Raw genomic sequence first — 22,884 nt, forward strand, 5'->3', positions numbered from 1 at the left:
GGTGCCACGCCGGCGCAGGAGACCATGTATCTCAAACATTGGCGGCAGCTCTGGCTGGCGGGCGAGCGTGCAGACGCCGAGCAGCGCATGCAGGGGGGACGGGAGGAAGAGGAGGAGCGCGCTCGCGTTGCCGCATTGCCTCCGCCGCAACAAACACCGGAGTAGGCAGCCCTGGCGGCCTATCAAGCCGCCTTCGGTTGGGCCGGGCCGCCTCCCATCTTCATTGACCTCACTGGCGGCGATGACGACGGCAAGGGCAAGGCCGACATCTAGGGCTGCGTGCAGGCGACATCTTTTTGTTTTTGTTTTTATGAATGTTTAATAAAGTTAAAGTGGACTTTGGCCGGTGGACCGGCCAGTTATTGTTAATTAAGTTTCCATTTTTGTTATCTATGCCACGTGTGGTTTATTTTATTTTTTTGTCTCCGCATGTAAATTTGGGTCCGCCTTTTGTTGGGCGTTCAAACCGACTCATACGAAAAAGCGGACGTGCACGTATGCCTGGCTGACCCAAACAGATGAAAAACAGATAAAGCACGCGTTCATTTGGGTCGCCGCATTGGGATTGCTCTAAGGATATTGATCCGCCCATTCTCCCTCCACCCAACGTCCAGAGTGAGAGGCCGGGCCGTCCTACCATGCTCGAGACCATGTCCTGCAGGAAGAGCGCGCACATTGCTAAGCAGCACCTGGCCGGACTCACTGCAGAACAGCGGGCTCAAGTTGTGATGACAAAAAGGATTGAGCTCACTACAAAAGATCTCCATTTTTTGAAGGAAGCCATGGCCAAGCTCAAGGCCATGTTTCAGAAAGAGCTTTCGTTTGAGGAAAACAGTGAGGTGGCCAAGCTGTTCAAGATCATTGTTCCAGAAGTGGCACAAGCTTGTGATTTGCCTTCCGCTCCTTTGGGAGATGTCACAGTGTAAGGTTTTTGTTGGTCGTTCGGTCGAGTTTCTCCATGGATTGTATTAATCTGAATATTGTTTGTTGGAACGTACGTGGCCTAAATGCAGGCGCACGACGTTCTACTGTAAGAGAGTCGGTCGTTGCCGCGCAAGCGGATGTGGTTTGTTTACCAGAAACTAAAATTGAGAATTTCTCCCCTTACTTGGTTTGGCAATTTCTTGGAGCAAAGTTTGATGAGTACCGCTTCCTGCCCGCTAATGGGACACGCGGGGGGATTCTAGTTGTTTGGAACCCCTCGAAAGTAACCGTAGATTCTGATTTCATTGGTGAATTCTGTCTCGGTTAGGATGTCATACGGAGGCTCCTCCGCCTTCTGGATCACTTCGGTGTACGGCCCGCAGGAGGAGAGGGATAAAATTCGTTTTCTGGAGGAGCTCAAAAACACTCATACCACTGCTCTAGGTCCTTGGGCAATCATGGGAGACTTTAATCACATACTTGAGGCGAAGGACAAAAATAATCAGAACCTCCACAGACGCTTGATGGGCAAGTTCAGACGGTTGGTCGATGACCTGCAGCTAGTGACATCCTGCTCAATGGTCGCTCTTTCACATGGTCAAATGATAGATACAACACTGTCCTAAGCGGCCTGTGGACGAAATCAAATCACAGAATGAACTCCTCATAAAACTATTTCACGCAGCTGATTTTTTTGTGTGACGCCCGACACGAAGGCGCCACACTACACTGTGCAACGCCTCACAGATAGGCGCTACACGCCTGGCCAGCGTTGCACCCCAGACTGCCTAAAAATTACTAAGTCATTGTGCAAAGCCTAAGAGCTAGGCGCTGCACTGTATAGTGTGGCGCCTAGCTCTCAGGCGCTGCACTAGTGGTTGCACTATAAAATGAAGCAACCACTGGTGCAACGCCTAGAAGCTAGGCGCTACACTGTATAGTGTGGCGCCTAGATCTCAGGCACTGCACACTGACTTAGTAATTTTTGAATCACACGGGTGCGACTCTGGCCAGGCGTGTAGAGCCTATCTGTGAGGCGTTGCATAGTGTAGTGTGGCGCCTTCGTGTCGGGCGTCACACGAAAAGGTCAGCCGCGTGAAATAGTTTCACGGGCAGTTCATTGTGTGATTTGATTTCATCTATAGGTCAAATTTGTCAATTTTGCCGTCCTAAGCAAGATCGGTAGAGTTCTTCTATCGATTGAATGGCCTGATCTTTTCTCCGGATGTTTTCTGAAGGGGCTGTCTTCTGCTCTTTCAGATCACTGTCCTCTCCTCCTTTCCACCATGGTCAAAGCCTATGAATGTAAAAGATTCAGGTTCTAAAAAAATTGGACTAAAAAAGAAGGATTTCTTGAGACGGTGGAGATGACTTGGAACAATCCAGATGGGGAAGCCATATCTAACCCAATTCTGTGTTTCAGTGCCAAACTTAAACATACAACCAAAGCCCTTCAAAGTTGGAGCGCCAAGAAATTTGGTGATTTGAAGGAACAAATTGTATGGGCCAAGACCATTATTGATCACTTGATCAAGCGGAAGAGGGTAGAATTTTATCCTTCAGAGAGAGGTGGCTTAGGAGAGAGTTGAAGAAAAAGCTTCTCGGCCTTTGCACGACTGAGAGGGCCATGGCAAGACAGAGGTCCAGAATCACTCGGCTTCGTTAAGGAGATGCGAATACTTCGTACTTCAAAATTCAAGCTAATCACAGGAGAAGGAAGAACTTCATTGGCTCTTGGTCGGATGGGTCATCGGTCATTTCCTCTCATCGATAGATTTGGGACCCCAACAGCCGGACAAGGAACATTAGATCTTGATTTCTTGGGTGTAAATCAATCTGATTTGAGCAGGATGGAATTGCCTTTCACCGAAGAGGAAGTCAGGGAGGCGATCATGGACATGCCAAAGGAGAAAGCACCAGGGCCGGATGGGTATAATATCACTTTCTACAGCAAGTGTTGGCAGGTAATCAAGAAGGACCTAATGGCTGTCTTCAACTGCCTTCATACACGCATCACCTTGGGGTTCGACAAAATCAATGGGGCACACCTTATTTTGCTCCCTAAACGATCTGGGGCTGCGGAACCAAACGATTCCCGTCCGATCAGCCTCGTTCACAGCCTTGCGAAAATCATTTCGAAGGTCCTTGCCAGAAGGTTGGCTCTGGTTCTACCTTCGATCATGGGGGAAAACCAAGGCACATTTTTGAAAGGTCGTTCATTGCATGTGAATTACAAGATGGTACGAGAATCAGCCAAGTTTCTAAAGAAAAGGAGATGCAAAAGTATTCTGCTGAAATTAGACATTGCAAAGGCCTTCGACACCGTCACCTGGCAGTTCTTGCTTGAATTGCTTAAAAATATCGGCTTCGGACCTAATTGGTGTGATTGGATTGCCACGATTCTCAGGATGGCATCCACCAGGATACTTCTAAATGGCATCCCCGGTACTAGCTTCTATCATGGTGTGGTTTAAGACAGGGAGACGCCCTCTCACCCATGCTGTTTACTATTGTCATGGATTCGCTTTGCAAACTTTTTGATAAGGCTGAACAAAGCGATATTTTGGAGCCCTTCAACAATAGACACTATCAACCAACGTATATCCATATACGCTGATGACGTTATCCTATTTTTGAAGGCTAAAAGTGAGGAAGTTGCTGCAACTAAACTGCTGCTGAATATTTTCAGTTGTTCATCAAGACTTCGATGTAACCTTAGCAAGAGCTTGTTGTCCTCTATATTCTGTGAGGAAGATCAGATTGAAGCCTTCCGTAACATCCTTTTAGTTGTAAGGTTGAAAAGCTGCCGATTAGCTATCTAGGGCTGCCCTTGAGTCTGAAGAAACTCCGCAAAGAAGACTTCTAGTGTCTCATGGACAAGCTTAGGAGCAGGTTAGGTCCTTGGTGGCATTGGCTTTCTCCAGCTGAGTGGTCATTTGATACTTGTTCAGGCAGTTCTATCGGCAGTTCCAATATTCCACTTAATGTCCCTGGACCCCTCGCCATGGTTGTTTAAGGCGATTGATAAAATAGATGCGTGCGTGGGTGAGGGGGGTAGGAAACTGATTGTCCGGGAGGCGGACGAAGAGAGGGCAGAATGTGGTCCTTTCGCGGGAAAAAGGAACCTTGGTTCTTTTTAGATAGTATAGATACAGACCAGCCTAAGAAGTATTCCTAGTATGCAGTTATGGATATAGTAGTAGGCAGTCACTGCCCCCACTAGACCTCGTGGTTATTCTGATAATTCCAAAACAAAACAAAGGAAGGCCAACCAGGCGGGGTCCAAGCAGAACAGAAAAAAAAAACTTAGGGTAGCTCAAGCAAATGGCTTATGTGTCGCCAAAGAAATACGTCATATATATTATCATGCCATAAATAAGGATCATGCTCTGGGGATAATTATATATCGTATAGTTTGCTTAACTACTTTGTTGCATTTGGCATTTGTGCCAAGGCACAGCGGGTCAGCAGTAACATCAGTAGAAGGTCTGATAGAGAAAATGAAGGTTTGATGCATAAAGATGAAATTTTGCTCGTATTGTACATAACAGAGAGAAGATCTACTAAGTTTTCAAGCTGAAAAAAGTAATTTTGGTTCAAACTACAAGCTTTTGATCGATAATCCAATAAAAAACAGAACATAACAGAAAAGAAGATGAATACAACCTGCTAGCACAGTCGTGGCTTGCAAGGGCTGCACACTTCAATTCAACTTCCGGCAAACTGTCGAGCTATTCGACTTTCTCAGGCAGTCCCAGATCCTTGTTGCTGTCGTCGTCTGACTGTGGGGCCAGCGCGAAGCGGCAGACAGGGCAGATGCGGTTAAGGCGAAGCCAGTCGAAGATGCATCGCTGATGGAAGGAGTGGTAGCAGGGCATCATCCTGAGCTTCTTGCCGCCGTCGACGAATTCCTCGAGGCATACGGCGCAGTCCTGTTCCCTTGCTTCTCCCACGGTCAGCACCTGCAGACCCAACATGGCCTTTTTAGAGGCTGGGTCACTGCATACATCGTCGGCGGCTCGCCTCCGCTCTTCCAGGTTCCTCAACAGGAAATCCTGGGACATCCGCTGACGAAGCTGTGTCCGATATGCGTCCGGACCTTCGGTTTCCCTCCCGAATCCTTCGATGAGGGATCCTTGTTCGCCAAATCGTGCGACCAGGGAATCATAGTATTCCCCTTCCATTGATAGATCTGGCCCAGCTCTGTCAAAGACAAGCCGAGGGAGAAGTAATTGCCTTAAAAATGCATAGGAGAATCAATCTATCATCTTGCTAGATTAATTGTAAACGCCCACCTCTGAGAACTCTGAGCCTCTTAGGCGGGGTGGAGGCAGATCGGTCGACGGCGGACTCTCGTCGGTGGCGGCCGGCAAAACGTCGTTTGGTATGGCTCCGAAAATAAATCCTACCAGACCAGGTGTCTTTTACAATCGCGTGAGACCCCACTCATAAGATGACACGTGTTTAGCACCCAGATCGAAACATCTTCTTCCCCGAAGATATCCCAACTCCCAAGGCGAGCAAGGTGTTTTTTTTTAGGATGGCGAGCAAGGTGTTTAAACCGTAGAGTTCCGACTACTCGCAGCTTCTCTTGTATCTCCTTAATCCCAATTAGTGCGCAGCATCATCTAGCGAGTGAGACTCAGAACCAATCGCCCAATTGGTGATGGCTACTGGCAGAAATTTTGATCATAGCATTCACTTCTGTTAGCCCAAATGCTAAGTGTCACACGTGTGCACAAAGCGTTTCGGTCCTGACGTTATTTACAACTAAAGTTGGTATAAAAAAACAAATTAAAAAAACTAAAATTCATCATCCGAAAAAGAAGTTGCCATACTTAATAACTATAGTTATCATCATCAAGTCACTAAACTTGTCATAAAAGACATTCGGAGTTGCCATGTGTTCGTGTCACACATATGGTACTTATCAGGGCCCATTAGAATTAGAGCATCCAAAGCCGCTGGACTTGGCAAATTCGGCCCCCTATACGCCTCTTAGGCACGTCCGGGCGCACCCACGGACACCGTAGGACAGCCTCTCATATGGGTTACCGCACATCCACATACTTCAAATGCGGAGCCTCAAATCCATGCAGTCTATGCACATTCATCATACAATACAAATTGTCCCAATTCAAGGGTTCAAAACAAAGCAAAAAAAAGTTCAATAATTCGGACAATGCCAAACTGAAATCAATGCCCGAGTGATGGATCACTTGCTGGCTGGCCGGATCACTCGCCGGACGCCATCCATGCCGCCTGCTTCAAGACCATCCTTGCGTCCTGCTCTGCCCACGCTCCGCCTGCATCCTTGTTGCATGCTTCGCTGCTGCCCTAGCCTCCTCGTACTCCCTACGGCCGCTGATCCCCTTCTTCTCCGCAAGCCATTTCTTTGCATGCTCATCCAAGAGGGTTTCGTTCACCAACATGATCTGCGCATCCTCCACGTCCCATGTGATCTGCAACATCTCCTTCTCAAGCTCAATCTCTCCAAATGTCTTAGCCTTCTCAAGCTCCCATTTGATCGCCACCTCTTGCTTCTCCAACTCGATCTTCTCCATCTCAATTTTCAGCTTCTTCTCCGCCCTCTTTCGGTCCCAATACATCCTCTCCTTTTGCGCATCCGACATGAGCTTGTACATCTCCTCTTTCTTGTCCCCCCTCGACAAAAAATGCCCATCCATGTGAAGGACATTTTTGTAGACGCGATGTCAGGGGAGGCCATTGCCTTCTCCCACTTGTTTCCCATGACATGCTAGTTATCCTTTGGCACGGTGGCTCATCCATTCTCCATGACAAGATCGTTCTCTTCATCGCCCAACCCAATTGATTGGTGGGAGCTTGGGCCATCATTCCTCTTCTTGTCAGCCTTGAGATCGGCCACAAGTTGTGTCCACTTTGGTCGGCCATTCAATATGATCCAACAATGGCTAAAAGCAAATGGCTTCTTCTCCATTTCGTGATACATAGTGGCCGCCACTGTTGTCTAGCAAACAAATATATGTATGAGTATAATAATGCAAAACAAACAAGCATATGCAAATGATGACAAGATGAAGTATCTTATGTGAGTTGCCACTCCCATCCCACTTTGAGGGCGACCGGGCACTTGTGCGTAGTACCCGACGAACTTGTTCACTTCCCCTTGAATGATCATCCATCGATGTTGGAGAGATGCCACATTGCGGATGGTGACGATAGGATGCGGCTCCACATATTCCTTCCAAATCTTCTCCCGATACTTGTTGCCCTTTTGCTCGGTGCCGCATATTGGATCCATTGTTGTGACTAACCAAGTTTTGACCAAGATATCCTCAAAAGTTGAGAATGTGAGAGTTGGGAACGTAGCATGGAAAACAAAAAATTCTACGCACACGCAATGATCTATCCATGGAGATGCATAGCAACGAGGGGGAGAGTGTATCTACGTACCCTCGTAGACTGTAAGAGGAAGCGTTTAACGCGGTTGATGTAGTCGAACTTCTTCGCGCTTCAATAGATCAAGTACCGAACGCACAACACCCGCGCGTTCTACACACGTTCAGCTCGGTGACGTCCCTTGCCTTCTTGATCCTGCAAGACGTCGAGGTAGTAGATGAGTTTCATCAGCACGACGGCGTGGTGACGGTGATGGTGAAGTGATCCTCGCAGGGCTTCACCTAAACACTACGAAAATATGACCGAGGGTGTAAACGGTGGAGGGGGGCGCCGCACACGGCTAGGCAATTGTCTGGTGTGTGCTAGGGGCGCCCCCACACATATATATAGGTGGGAGGGAGAGGGGAGAGGCCAGGAGGCGCCCCAAGTAGGACCGAATCCTACTTGGGTTCCTCCTAGGCCGCCCCCTTCCTTATTTACCGGAGGGGGAAGGAAAGAGGAGGGAGGTGGGAAGGAAGGGGGAGGCCGAATCCCCCCTTTCCTTCTCCCTTCCCCTCTTTCCTTCTCTTCTGGTGCGGCCCATATGGGGGGCGCACCAGCCCCTTGTGGCTGGTGCGTTTCCCCTCTTGGCCGATATGTACCCGGTACCCCCCGGAACACTTCCGGTGTCCGAATACTATCGTCCTATATATCAATCTTTACCTCTCGACCATTTAGAGACTCCTCGTCATGTCCGTGATCTAATCAGGGAATCCAAAAAACATTCAGTCACCAAATCACATAACTCATATAATATAATATTGTCATCGAACGTTAAGCGTGCGGACCCTACAGGTTCGAGAACTATGTTGACATGACCGAGACACATCTCTGGTCAATAACCAATAGTGGAACCTGGATACTCATATTGGCTCCTACATATTCTACGAAGATCTTTATCAGTCAAACCGCATGACAACATATGTTGTTCCCTTTGTCACCGGTATGTTACTTGCCCGAGATTCGGTCGTTGGTATCATCATACCTAGTTCAATCTCGTTACCGGCAAATCTCTTTACTCGTTCCGTAATGCATCATCCCGCAACTAACTCATTAGTCACATTGCTTGCAAGGCTTATAGTGATGTGCATTACCGAGAGGGCCCAGAGATACCTCTCCGATACACGGAGTGACAAATCCTAATCTCGATCTATGCCAACTCAACAAACACCTTCGGAGACACCTGTAGAGCATCTTTATAATCACCCAGTTACGTTCTGACATTTGATAGCACACAAGGTGTTCCTCCGGTATTCGGGAGTTGCATAATCTCATAGTCAGAGGAACATGTATAAGTCATTAAGAAAGCAATAGCAGTAAAACTAAACAATCATTATGCCAAGCTAACTGTCGGATTTCGGGTTCCGGCAAAACCCTTGAGGTTCGAACACTGGGGTGCGCACGAAGATCTCTCCTCCCCTAGCTCACGCCCTCACTACGATCTCAAAGCTCAACGCGTCCAACTCACAGAACAAGAGACACAAGGTTTATACTGGTTCGGGCCACCGATATGGTGTAATACCCTACTCCAGTGTGGTGCGGTGGATTGCCTCTTGGGCTGAGGATGAACAGTTACAAGGGAAGAACAGCCTCCTGAGGAGAGGTGCTCTTGTGCTTGGCAAGCTTGTGAGGTGGCCGGTGGTCTGAATCCTCTGTCCTTGCTAAGGTGGTGGCTAGTCCTATTTATAGAGGCCCTGGTCCTCTTCCCGAATATTGAGCGGGAAGGGATGCCACAACGACCAAATTTGAAGGGAGACAACTAGTACAAGTTATCCTGACTAAAGGTGGTCTTCGCCTGCCAAAGGCTCTGGTGGTGACACCGTCTTGGGCTCCACGGTGACCTCCATCCTGCCGTCCTGCTGGTCTTGGTCTCGTTGCACCGATATGGAAACCTTTGACTGATGCCTCGGGACTCCTCGCCTGCACTTGCCTCTTTAGCACCAAAGAGGAAACGAGGACACTGCGCACGCTGGCGCCCGCCTGGCCCCGGTCATCATGGCTTACGTCAGGGGAACCTCGCGAGGTGCCCCTAGCCTTGATCTCTCCGCCCCTCGTGAGCCAGCCTGGTGAGGCCGCCCCCGAGGAGGTCTTGTGTCGTCCGCCTCGCGAGGCTTGGCCCCTCGCGAGGGTCTTGAGTGTTTGCTGGTGAAGATGGACCGTACAGGGCCGCGGGTGGAGCCGCGTCGTGGGCCGCAGGCAGGCAAGTCTGGGGACCCCCATTCCGAGGACGCCGACAGTAGCCCCCGGGCCCAAGGCGCGCTCGGACTTGGCTTCGAGGCGAAGCCAAGGGGCAAGTGCGGAGCGCCGCGGGCCCCAACAGCCTTCGGCCCCGCTTGACGCGTGGCAATTGATTGGACGTGGGCGTCTCCGCTTTCCCACGCTGCCTCGACAACTGCCCGACTTGACGAGTCCCTGCTGCATTCAGAGAAAAATCATCATTACCTATGATCGTGGGGATCACTGGTTGGCCTTCTCCCGCTATAAATGAGGAGGGGGCGGAGCCCCCGTCGATCTTCTCTTCCTGCTCTGCTTGCTTCTTCTTCCTTGCTTCATTGCTGGTAGCGACACTCGTGGCGCCTGCGAAGAGGTTCTCGGCCGCAGAGAAGGGGAAGGCCCGCCAGGAGGGGCCCGGCTCACCGCCGCCCAAGAGGGGGCGCGGCTGTCCCCGCAAGCACACCGCGACCCCCGCCGTGGCCCCTCGCGGTCGCGGCGGTGCCTCTTTGCGTGGCGGGAATCGCCCAGGTCGTGGCAGACCCGTCAATGAGGGAGGCGCGCCATGGTCGCGCGACCTCCCTGGCCGTGTTTCCGCTCGGCAGAGGTGCTGCCGGAGTTCGTCGTGTGGTCGGAGAACCCGGCCGGCACCTCGCTTCAGCTCCCACGCTCCTTCGCTGGCGAGCTGCGGGCCACAGGTCCAGGCGGGCTCTGGCTGCAGGCTGACGGCTGCTGCAGCAAGGCTTCGTGGGTCGCGGTCAAGGTCTTCGTCGCGGGCAACGCAGCCCTGGCCCCTGGCGGGCAGACGTTTGCCCACGCGCGCGGCCTGGGCTGGCGGTGCACCCTCCACTTCAAGTATGATGGTAACGCGACCCTCTATGTGAGGGTGTTCGGGGAAGATGGTCGCCGCGTGGGGTGCTGCCCTGAGGACAACGACGGCGGTGAGGTGCTCAGCCTCGGCGACGGCCGTGACGAGGGCGAAGGCGGGCTTGTCCTCGGCGACGGTCGTGGCTCACCCAGCTACGGCGACTCTTCTTCCGGCGACAGCTCCAGCAGCGGCGACTACGACCAGCCGCCACGCCGCCGCGCCCGCTTTGAGGGCGGCAGCGGGTCGTCTCGTTGCCGCGCCCCAGTGAAGCGCGAGGAGGGGTCTGGCTGAGCCCGGGAGAGCGCCATGAGCCCATCCTCGCGAACTGCTGCGGGGGCACGCGCCACTTTTGTTTCGTTCTTCCTTTTCTTCCTACATTAAGAGAGAGACAATTATGGGGCCCCGCAGGGGCGTGCAACAAACCATGATTTCCAAGTTGCTATGCTATGTTTATCGTTCCTGTGTCATGTTGCAGCATCGACGTTTTATGTAGGCGCATAGGAATAACTTAGCTTGACGTGCTCAAAGTAGTTTCCACCTCGTGAGGCGCGCATTTCCCAGTACCTGGCGAGGCCTCCTTGGCTTGGGAGGCGCCTAGAACTGAAAAAATTCGTTAGGAAACTCTTATTCTTCCGATCCCCGGTCGCAGGTGCAGCCGGCCACGACCCAGCGCTTTGCATCACGGTACCCGAGGGGCACAGATTGAGAGAGGTGCACCAGCTTGCGAGCTCGAGCGCGGGTGCCTCGTGAAGAACAGGAAAAATGCTCACGAGGACCTGTCCAGCCCCCTCGCGAGGCACGCAGGGGAGAGTATGGGTCAAAATGAGGAACCGAGGGCAGAAAAGAAGGCAAAAGGAGATGGAACCAAGCCGTCAAAGAACTCTAGAAAGCAAATTTTCATTAAAGAGGGGCAAGCCAACTGCGGAAAGCAAATGAAAAAGCCGCGTCCGGCACCCAGTCTAGTCTTCTCACTAGCGCGGAGCTAAGTGCTGCCACTAGGACGTGGGAGGGAGCCCCCGAGGCCCGACGGCGGCACTCCTGAGACTCCGGGGTGTGTACAGCCCCACTCATTATTATGTGAGAGTGTCACGAGCGGAGACCTTCACAGGCACTGGGCCTTGCTTCACACGCGCCGGGCCTTGATTCATGGGTAGAACTTCCGGAGGTGCTGGATGTTCCAGGCGTTCTGGATGGGGACCCCGTCCTGCGTCTCCAAGTGCGCGGCGCCAGGCCTGGAGACGTGGGCGACCCTAATCGGGCCCTCCTGAGGGAGTCCTGGACTAAGGGGTCCTCGGGCGTCTGGTCTGTTATCTGTTGGGCCGGACTGATGGGCTGTGAAGATACGAAGGCCGAAGACAATGCCCGTGTCCGGATTGGACTCTACTTGGCATGGAAGGCAAGCTAGGCGACCGATTATGAAGATTTCCTCCTATGTAACCGACTCCATGTAACCCTAGATCTCCCCGGTGTCTATATAAACCGGAGAGCATAGTCCGGATAGGACAGATTCATTACCATATACTCATAGGCTAGACTTCTAGGGTTTAGCCATTACGATCTCGTGGTAGATCAACTCTTGTAACACTCATATTCATCAAGATCAATCAAGCAGGAACTAGGGTTTTACCTCCATAGAGAGGGCCCGAACCTGGGTAAACATTGTGTCCCCCGTCTCCTGTTACCATCGATCCTAGACGCACAGTTCGGGACCCCCTACCCGAGATCCGCCGGTTTTGACACCGACATTGGTGCTTTCATTGAGAGTTCCGATGTGCCGTCGATGAAAGGTTCGATGGCTCCTTCGATCGTCAGTAATGGCGTGGTCCAGGGAGAAACCTTCCTCCCCGGACAGATCTTCGTATCCGGCGGCTTCGCACTGCGGGCCAACTCGCTTGGCCATCTGGAGCAGATCGATAGCTACGCCCCTGGCCATCAGGTCATATTTGGAAGCCTGAACTACGTCGTGGACATCCGTGGAGACTTGATCTTCGATGGATTCGAGACCGCGGAAACCGCTCCCCTTCGCCCCGATGAACATGGCTTAAAACTGTCATCGGGCCGCATCCAGGAGATAGCTCCTGTAACAACTCCGGCCTTAGATCCGGAGCAGGTCAAGACATTCGAAGATGGGAGACTCAACCCCATCACGGGGGCTACCGAGTCTACGGCATTGGAGCCGCGCACAGATCCCACTTCATACGATACCTGCATCAACGGAACCCCGGACTCGTCTCCGATATCGAGTTCCGAACCCTGCGAGCTCGCGGATACCGAACTCGATCGTTTATCGATATTCAGGTTTAGCGCCGCAGATGTCTTTCAGCACTCGCCTATGGGCGACCTACTAAGCTCACTAAAAAACCTATCCCTGGCAGATGGCTCGTCGGCAAACTATGTCCGGTTCGACCTTACGGCGGATGATGGAGAATTTTGCTTCCCACCCGCCACCCACTTCATAGCCACCGTCGAAGACCCAACCAACACACCTGGCCTCTGCTCCGAAGACATCGACGACGATGAGGGGCAAGGCCAGAGCTTACTATCCGGTAGACGCGGGGCGACCACTTCCTGGTATGACGTGTGCATGGTAGACACACCCAACGACGATCTCGACGACGACAAGGAGGATCTAGTCGAGGATAAGCCTCCTGGTACACAGACCGAACACCTGCGCCCCCGGCGCCACTCTCAGTCACGTCACTCAAGAGAAAACAATACTAGCACCGGAGGTGACAATACTCCGGACAATAAAGGCCCTGTTGTGACAAGATCCGAACAGGAGGACCAGGAAAGCGGGCAAGATAGCCCTGATGAACAAGCCATATCCGGAGACTCGGAGGATAGTAATTATCTCCCACTCTCCGAGGAAGAGGAGAGCCTCGGCAACGAGGAATTCATCGTGCCTGAGGAACCTCTCGAGCAGGAGCACTTTAAACGCCGGCTAATGGCCACAGCAAGGAATCTAAGAATAAAGCAGCTGCAGCTTCAAGCAAGCCAAGATCTGCTCAATGACAAATGGACCGAGGTCTTGGCCGCCGAAGAATACGGCCTTAGCGGCCTAGACAAAATCCACCACAACTGTAGGTGGCTCCCTCAATACGATGGAAAGGCGTTGGAGCCCACACCACCATTGAATAAGCCGGCAGGCCGACCACAGTTCGGTCCGGACAAAGCAGCAGCCCAAGCAGAGCACCATACCAACCCATCCGGCCGTCCAAACAAGAATAAAGAAGCTCGGGGGAACACTCGCGACATCCAACAAGACCTGGAGGGTAGAACAGGACACGCAAAATCAACACACAGATCGCGCAGACATGCCCCGGCCAGTAATAACGGTCATCTATTCGGACACAACAGACCCGAGCACGCTCGGTCCGAAAATCGTAAGCGGAGTCCGCCGGAGGTACTTCACAGTGTGGCCCAAGATAGAGGACCCGCACACCCTCTTTGATTCACCAACGAGGTAATGGAGCACGAATTTTCAGACGGGTTCAAACCCATCAACATCGCATCATACGATGGAACAACAGATCCTGCAGTATGGATTGAGGATTACCTCCTCCATATCCACCTGACTCACGAAGATGACCTTCATGCCATTAAATACCTACCTCTCAAGCTTAAGGGGCCAGCGCGGTACTGGCTAAACGGTTTGCCAGAAAATTCTATTGGCAGCTGTTTAGATTTGGAAGACGCCTTTCGTGACAACTTCCACGGAACATATGTCAGGCCATCAGATGCCGATGACTTAAGTCATATTGTCCAACAGCCCGGCGAGTTAGCCAGGGAACTCTGGACTAGGTTCTTAGTCAAAAAGAACCAAATTGTCGACTGTCCGGACGCGGAAGCCCTTGCGGCCTTCAAATATAGCGTCCGGGACGAATGGCTAGCACGTCACCTCGGCCAGGAAGGACCTAAATCCATGACAACCCTTACCGCTCTAATGACTCACTTTTGTGCGGGAGAAGACAACTGGCTCGCTCGTAAAAGCAACAATGCCAGCGACCCGGGCACTTCTGAAATCCGAGACGGCAACGGCAAGCCACGACTAAACGAACATAACAGTCGCAGCAATAGTGAAAGATTACGCGACACAGCGGTCAACGCCGGATTTCACAATCCGAAAACCGGTCAACGGAAGAAGCCATTTAAGGCAAACCAAGATGGACCATCCGCCCTCGACAGGATATTGGACCGACCTTGTCAAATTCACGGCCACCCTGATAAGCCAGCTAATCACACCAACAGAAACTGTTGGGTCTTTAAGAAGGCAGGCAAGCTCAACGCCGAACACAATGGGAGGAGGCCACCAGGCAATAAAGACGACGGAGCAGCTCGCCAGCCGAACACCAGGGGCCAGAAACAGTTTCCCTCCGAAGTTCGACCACTCCCGGAACGGAAGTAGTTCGGCTTCCGTCACCCACCCAATTCACACCACGCATGCATCACTATGCGCTCGAGATACCATGGGCACTGGCGGAAGCACAATACGGGCAACCCTGGAAACACTCCCGTAATGTTTTTTATCTGTTTTACATATTTTTCTTTATTATCTCTTAAAAGTAGGTGACCATCAGGACAACATCTAGTCGGACACTATCGGAGTTCGGACCCGTGCACTCACCTCAGGGGCTACTTTCGTTAAGAAATCCCCTCCCAGAGGACGGGCGGCGCAGACGTGCGACAGGAGGTCCAAAATAGCTTTTTGTAGACCGCACTCATTATTTTGAGCCTGTACTATGCCCTTTTCCTCCGTTCCCGACCCCGAGCATGTCAAATAGCCGGGTTGTGGTTCTTCTTTTTATATATATATATATATATATATGAATTTATCACTGGCATATCGCTCCACTCCCAGTAAACTTTCTCCGAGCAAATCTTAAATACTCTTCATACAATGAGTACGGCCGCATCGGTTGTGTTACAAGACGCACCTCGGCATAACTTGCCAGGGGCTCGGTATGGGAACAAATGAGTCGCCAGTAAAAGTCCGAACAGCTCTATAGCGCACTTCGGCGTCGCAAGTTTGGCCTTATATGCATCAGCTCTGAATCATTGTCTTTGGTCAATAGTTGGGTTGCCCGGCTCCTGTGCTTGCTACCCTACATTCCACTCTATCGGCTAGGGTAGTAAAGGGAGAACTACTGCGATTGTGCCCTGGCCTTGACCGGATGAGCGCCTCAGTAGAGAAAGCCGAAAACTGACTGTCATGATGCAGTGAGAGCTGGTCAACCACTTGACGACTTATTCGAATCCTTAGCGATTCTCCATGTTATACGAAGGATCTTTTTCAGATCAAATCATGTAAGGCACAATATTAGGATACGCCGCATACATACCAGGGGCTATGTCATAGCCCCACCATAAAACTCCTATGGCTAAGTGAAAGTGTTAACGCCCTATAGTCCGATTGCCTGGTTCGCCGCATTATCACCTCCTTCCTGGACCAAGACGTTGGATAAAGAGTGATTCAATGCCTTTCCGAACACCCCCGTATTTCCTACGAGGGGGCTGAAGCTGACGACTGGAAAACTTTCAATTTATATTAAAACGGCCGTACAGGAGGAATACAAGCTCTCGAGCAAAACATAAAACTAGATTAACTATAAAGTTGTCTCTTACAACCCTTGTACACATCACTCGAACATCATGTTTTTCGAGCACTAACCCTCTATCAAGCGGGCGGCCTCCAGAACGTCTTCAAAATAACGCTCCGGTTCCGGACGGTCCTTGCCTTTGCGTGGACTCTTCGTCGCAACGTCGGTGGCCTTCATCTTCCCCTAGAATGTCTTGACACGGGCGAAGGCCATTCGTGCACCTTCAATGCACGCCGACCGCTGCACAACGTCGATACGTGGCACCGTGACAGCAAGCCGCTGCACCAGGCCGAAGTAACTACTCCGAACAGGTTCAGTCGGCCACAATCGGATTATGACGTCCTTCATGGCCGTGCCGGATATCCTATGCAGCTCGGCCCTGATAACCCACAAGTATAGGGGATCAATTGTAGCCTCTTTCGATAAGTAAGAGTGTTGAACCCAACGAGGAGCTAAAGGTAGAACAAATATTCCCTCAAGTTCTATCGAGCACCGATACAACTCTACGCACACTTAACGTTCGCTTTACCTAGAAAAAGTATGAAACTGGAAGTACTTTGTAGGTGTTGTTGGATAGGTTTGCAAGAAAATAAAGAGCACATAAATAAAAACTAGGGGCTGTTTAGATAAAGACACAATAAAGTTAGTATAGCGAGTGTGGAAGAGTTGTGGTAGGAGTTGCGAAATTGTCCCTAAGCAATTGACTACTTTACTAGACCGATAGCAAGTTTTATGTGGGAGAGGCCACTGCTAGCATGTCATCCCTGACTTGGAATTCTATGCACTTATGATTGGAACTATTAGCAATCATCCGCAACTACTAACGTTCATTAAGGTAAAACCCAACCATAGCATTAAGATATATGGGTCCCCCTTCAATCCCGTATGCATCAATTTCTATGCTAGGCTGAAGCTTCTGTCACCCTTGCCCTCCAATACATAGTCCTATCAACATACAACTAACCCTATGGTGTGATCCACGCGCGCACTCATATGATGGGCACCAAAGGAAAGCAACATAACCACAAGCAAATTAAATCAATCATAGCAATTCATCAACCACCGATAGGACAACGAAAATCTACTCAGACATCATAGGATGGCAACACATCATTGGATAATAATATGAAGCATAAAGCACCATGTTCAAGTAGAGGGTACAGCGGGTTGCGGGAGAGTGGACCGCTGTAGATAGAGGGGGGGAAGGTGATGGAGATGTTGGTGAAGATGGCGGAGGTGTTGGTGTAGATCGTGGTGATGATGATGGCCCCCGGCGGCGTTCCGGCGCCACCGAAAGCGAGGGGGAGAGAGCCCCCCTCCTTCTTCTTCTTCCTTGACCTTCTCCCTAGATGGGAGAAGGCTTTCCCCTCTGGTCCTTGGCCTCCATGGTGTGGGAGGGGCGAGAGCCCCTCCGAGATTGGATATGTCTCTCTGTCTCTCTCTGTTTCTGCCTCTCTGTGCTGCCCTTTCACCGTTTCGTATATATATGGAGATCCGTAACTCCGATTGGACTGAAACCTTCGCCGTGATTTTTTTTACCAAAAATTAGCTTTCTTGCGGTCGAAGAAGGGCATCAACCGCCTTACGGGTGGCCCACGAGGGTCAGGGGCGCGCCCTCTGCCTCGTGGCCACCTCGGGCACTGTCTCGCATTGATTCTTCTTCCGGAATTCTCCAAATATTCCAAAAATATTCTCCGTCCGTTTTTACCCCGTTTGGATTCCGTTTGATATGGATATTCTGCGAAACATAAAACATGCAACAGACAGGAACTGGCACTGGGCACTGGATCAATATGTTAGTCCCAAAAATAGTATTAAAAGTTGCCAAAAAGTATATGGAAGTTGTATAATATTGGCATGGAACAATCAAAAATTATAGATACGACGGAGACGTATCAGCATCCCCAAGCTTAATTCCTGCTCGTCCTCGAGTAGGTAAATGATAAAAAAGATAATTTTTGATGTGGAATGCTACCTAGCATAATCTTGATCATGTATCTAATCATGGCATGAATATTAAGATACGAGTGATTCAAAGCAATAGTCTATCATTTGACATAAAACAATAATACTTCAAGCATACCAACCAAGCAATTATGTCTTATCGAAATAACATAGCCAAAGAAAGCTCATCCCTACAAAATCATAAAGTTTGGCTATGCTCCATCTTCACCACACAAAGCATTCAAATCATGCACAACCCCGATGACAAGCCGAGCAATTGGTTCGTACTTTTTAACGCGCTTCAGCCTTTTCAACCCTCACGCAATACATGAGCGCAAGCCATGGACATAGCACTATAGGTGGAATAGAATATGATGATGGGGGTTATGTGGAGAAGACAAAAAGGGAGAAAGTCTCACATCGACGCGGCTAATCAACGGGCTATGGAGATGCCCATCAATTGATGTCAATGTGAGGAGTAGGGATTGCCATGCAACGGATGCACTAAAGCTATAAGTGTATGAAAGCTCAAGCTGGAAACTAAGTGGGTGTGCATCCAACTTGCTTGCTCATGAAGACCTCGGGCATTTGAGGAAGCCCATCATCGGAATATACAAGCCAAGTTCTATAATGAAAATTCCCACTAGTATATGAAAGTGATAACTCAAGAGACTCTCTATATGAAGAACATGGTGCTACTCTGAAGCACAAGTGTGGTAAAAGGATAGTAACATTGCCCCTTCTCTCTTTTTTTCTCATTTTTTTATTTTTTATTTTTTATTTTTTTGTGGGCTTCTTTGGCCTCTTTTTTTATTTGGGCTTCTTTGGCCTCTTTTATTTTTTATAAAGTCCGGAGTCTCATCCCGACTTGTGGGGGAATCATAGTCTCCATCATCCTTTCCTCACTGGGGCAATGTTCTAATAATGATGACCATCACACTTTTATTTACTTACAACTCAATATTACAACTCGATACTAGAACAAAGATATGACTCTATATGAATGCCTCCGGCGGTGTACCGGGACGTGCAATGATCTAGCGTAGCAATGACATCAAAAACGGACAAGCCAGGAAAACATCATGCTAGCTATCTTACGATCATGCAAAGCAATATGACAATAAATGCTCAAGTCATGTATATGATGATGATGGAAGTTGCATGGCAATATATCTCGGAATGGCTATGGAAATGTCATGATAGGTAGGTATGGTGGCTGTTTTGAGGAAGATATAATGAGGCTTATGTGTGATAGAGCGTATCATATCACGGGGTTTGGATGCACTTGCAAAGTTTGCACCAACTCTCGAGGTGAGAAAGGGCAATGCACGGTACCGAAGAGGCTAGCAATGATGGAAGGGTGAGAGTGCGTTTAATCCATGGACTCACATTAGTCATAAAGAACTCATATACGTATTGCAAAAGTTTATTAGCCCTCGAAGCAAAGTACTACTACGCATGCCCCTAGGGGGATAGATTGGTAGGAAAAGACCATCGCTCGTCCCCGACCGCCACTCATAAGGAAGACAATCAATAAATACCTCATGCTCCGACTTCGTTACATAACGGTTCACCATACGTGCATGCTACGGGACTTGCAAACCTCAACACAAGTATTTCTCAATTTCACAATTACCCAACTAGAACGACTCTAATATCACCACTTTTATATCGCAAAACTATTGCAAGGAATCAAACATATCATATTCAGTGATCTACAAGTTTTATGTAGGATTTTATGACTAACCATGTGAATGACCAGTTCCTGTCATCTCTCTAAATAGATATAAGTGAAGCAAGAGGGTTTAATTCTTTCTACAAAAGATATGCCCACGATCTAACAAATATAAGTGAAGCAAAAGAGCATTCTACAAATGGCGGTTGTCTATGTAAAGCGAAACAGGCAATCTAAACTTCAAATGATATAAGTGAAGCACATGAAGCATTCTATAAAGCCATACTCAAAAGATTTAAGTGAAGTGCAAAGAGCATTCTATAAATCAACCAAGGACTATCTCATACCAGTATGGTGCATAAAAGAAAAATGAAAACTAAAGCAAAAAGACGCTCCAAGATTGCACATATCGCATGAACGAAACGAATCCGAAAACATACCGATACTTGTTGAAGAAAGAGGGGATGCCTTCCGGGGCATCCCCAAGATTAGACGCATGAGTGTCCTTGAATATTTACTTGGGGTGCCTTGGGAATCCCCAAGCTTGAGCTCTTGCCTCTCTTCCTTCTTCTCACATCGAGACCTTCTCGATCATCGAACACTTCATCCACACAAAACTTCAACAGAAAACTCGGTAAGATCCGTTAGTATAATAAAGCAAATCACTACTCTAAGTACTGTTGCAAACCAATTAATATTTTGTTTTTGCATTGTTTCTACAGTAATATAACTTTTTCATGGCTTAATCCACTGATATAAATCGATAGTTTCATCAAAACAAGCAAACTATGCATCAAAAACAGAATCTGTCTAAAACAGAACAGTCTGTAATAATCTGAACATTCACCATACTTCTGATACATGAACAATTCTGCCAAAATTAGGAAAAATAAAAAATTTGTATAGAAAGACAGTGCAAAAAGAATTAGAACCATTTGACGTGCCAGTAAAAAACTGAAAATCGTGCACTACAGCCAAAGTTTCTGTCCTGCACCGCACAAACCAACAAGCATTGTAACCATCCTAAAGGCAAACCTTGGCACATTATTTTTATAATACAATGGAATTGTACAAGTGAAGGAAATATGCCCTAGAGGCAATAATAAAGTTATTATTTATTTCCTTATATCATGATAAATGTTTATTATTCATGCTAGAATTGTATTAACCGGAAACATAATACATGTGTGAATACATAGACAAACAGAGTGTCACTAGTATGCCTCTACTTGACTAGCTCGTTGATCAAAGATGGTTATGTTTCCTAGCCATAGACATGAGTTTTCATTTGATTAACGGGATCACATCATTAGGAGAATGATGTGATTGACTTGACCCATTCCGTTAGCTTAGCACTCGATCGTTTAGTATGTTGCTATTGCTTTCTTCATGACTTATACATGTTCCTATGACTATGAGATTATGCAACTCCCGTTTACCGGAGGAACACTTTGTGTGCTACCAAACGTCACAACGTAACTGGGTGATTATAAAGGTGCTCTACAGGTGTCTCCAAAGGTACTTGTTGGGTTGGCGTATTTCGAGATAAGGATTTGTCACTCCGATTGTCGGAGAGGTATCTCTGGGCCCACTCAGTAATACACATCACTATAAGCCTTGCAAGCATTGTGACTAATGAGTTAGTTGCGGGATGATGTATTACGGAACGATTAAAGAGACTTGCCGGTAACGAGATTGAACTAGGTATCGAGATACCGACGATCGAATCTCGGGCAAGTAACATACCGATGACAAAGGGAACAACGTATGTTGTTATGCGGTCTGACCGATAAAGATCTTCGTAGAATATGTGGGAACCAATATGAGCATCCAGGTTCCGCTATTGGTTATTGACCGGAGAGGTGTCTCGGTCATGTCTACATAGTTCTCGAACCCGTAGGGTCCGCACGCTTAACGTTACGATGACAGTTATATTATGAGTTTATATGTTTTGATGTACCGAAGGTTGTTCGGAGTCTCGGATGTGATCACGGACATGATGAGGAGTCTCGAAATGGTCGAGAGATAAAGATTGATATATTGGAAGCCTATGTTTGGACATCGGAAGTGTTCCGGGTGAAATCGGGATTTTTCCGGAGTACCGGGAGGTTACCGGAACCCCCCGGTAACTTAATGGGCCTTATTGGGCCTAGGTGGAAGAGAGGAGAGGAGACCAGGGCAGGGCCGCGCGCCCCTTCCCCCCCAGTCCGAATAGGACAAGGAGAGGGGGGCGACGCCCCCCCTTCCTTCCTCCCCTCCACCTTTTCCCCCTTCCTCTCCTAGTCCAACATGGAAAGGGGGGGAGTCCTACTCCCGGTAGGAGTAGGACTCCTCCTGACGCGCCTCTCCTCCCTTGGCCGGCGGCCTCCCCCTTGCTCCTTTATATACAGGGGCAGGGGGGCACCTCTCAACACACAATTGATCTATGATCTTTTAGCCGTGTGCGGTGCCCCCCTCCACCATATTACACCTCGATAATATCGTAGCGGTGCTTAGGCGAAGCCTTGCGTCGGTAGAACATCATCATCGTCACCACGCCGTCGTGCTGACGAAACTCTCCCTCAACACTCGACTGGATCGGAGTTCGAGGGACGTCATCGAGCTGAACGTGTGCTGAACTCGGAGGTGCCGTGCGTTCGGTACTTGATCGGTCGGATCGTGAAGACGTATGACTACATCAACCGCGTTGTGTTAAACGCTTCCGCTATCGGTCTACGAGGGTACGTGGACAACACTCTCCCCTCTCGTTGCTATGCATCACCATGATCTTGCGTGTGCGTAGGAAATTTTTTGAAATTACTACGTTCCCCAACAGTTGCATCCGAGCCTGGTTTTATGCGTTGATGTTATGCACGAGTAGAACACAAGTGAGTTGTGGGCAATATAAGTCATACTGCTTACCAGCATGTCACACTTTGGTTCGGCGGTATTGTGAGATGAAGCGGCCCGGACCGACATTACGCGTACGCTTACGCGAGACTGGTTTCACCATTGTGAGCAATCATTGCTTAAAGGTGACCGGCAGGTGTCTGTCTCTCTCACTTTAGTTGAACCGAGTGTGGCTACGCCCGGTCCTTGCGAAGGTTAAAACAGCACCAACTTGACAAACTATCGTTGTGGTTTTGATGCGTAGGTAAGAACGGTTCTTGCTAAGCCTGTAGCAGCCACGTAAAACTTGCAACAACAAAGTAGAGGACGTCTAACTTGTTTTTGGAGGGCATGTTGTGATGTGATATGGTCAAGAC

The 22,884-nt window shown here is 49.2% G+C and overlaps 1 long non-coding RNA gene across 1 annotated transcript; it reads right to left on the reverse strand.

Annotated features, from left to right (window-relative positions):
• Positions 1-4,416: 4,416 nt before the first annotated feature.
• Positions 4,417-5,500, reverse strand: LOC123124441 (uncharacterized). The gene is made up of 2 exons (XR_006461083.1): positions 5,220-5,500; positions 4,417-5,127 (listed from the first exon to the last, which is right to left on the reverse strand). It is a non-coding gene; the product is annotated as an uncharacterized lncRNA (long non-coding RNA).
• Between the last annotated feature and the right edge of the window lie 17,384 nt (positions 5,501-22,884).

This window comes from Triticum aestivum, chromosome 5D (assembly GCF_018294505.1).
Source record: "Triticum aestivum cultivar Chinese Spring chromosome 5D, IWGSC CS RefSeq v2.1, whole genome shotgun sequence".
Lineage (NCBI taxonomy): Eukaryota > Viridiplantae > Streptophyta > Magnoliopsida > Poales > Poaceae > Triticum > Triticum aestivum.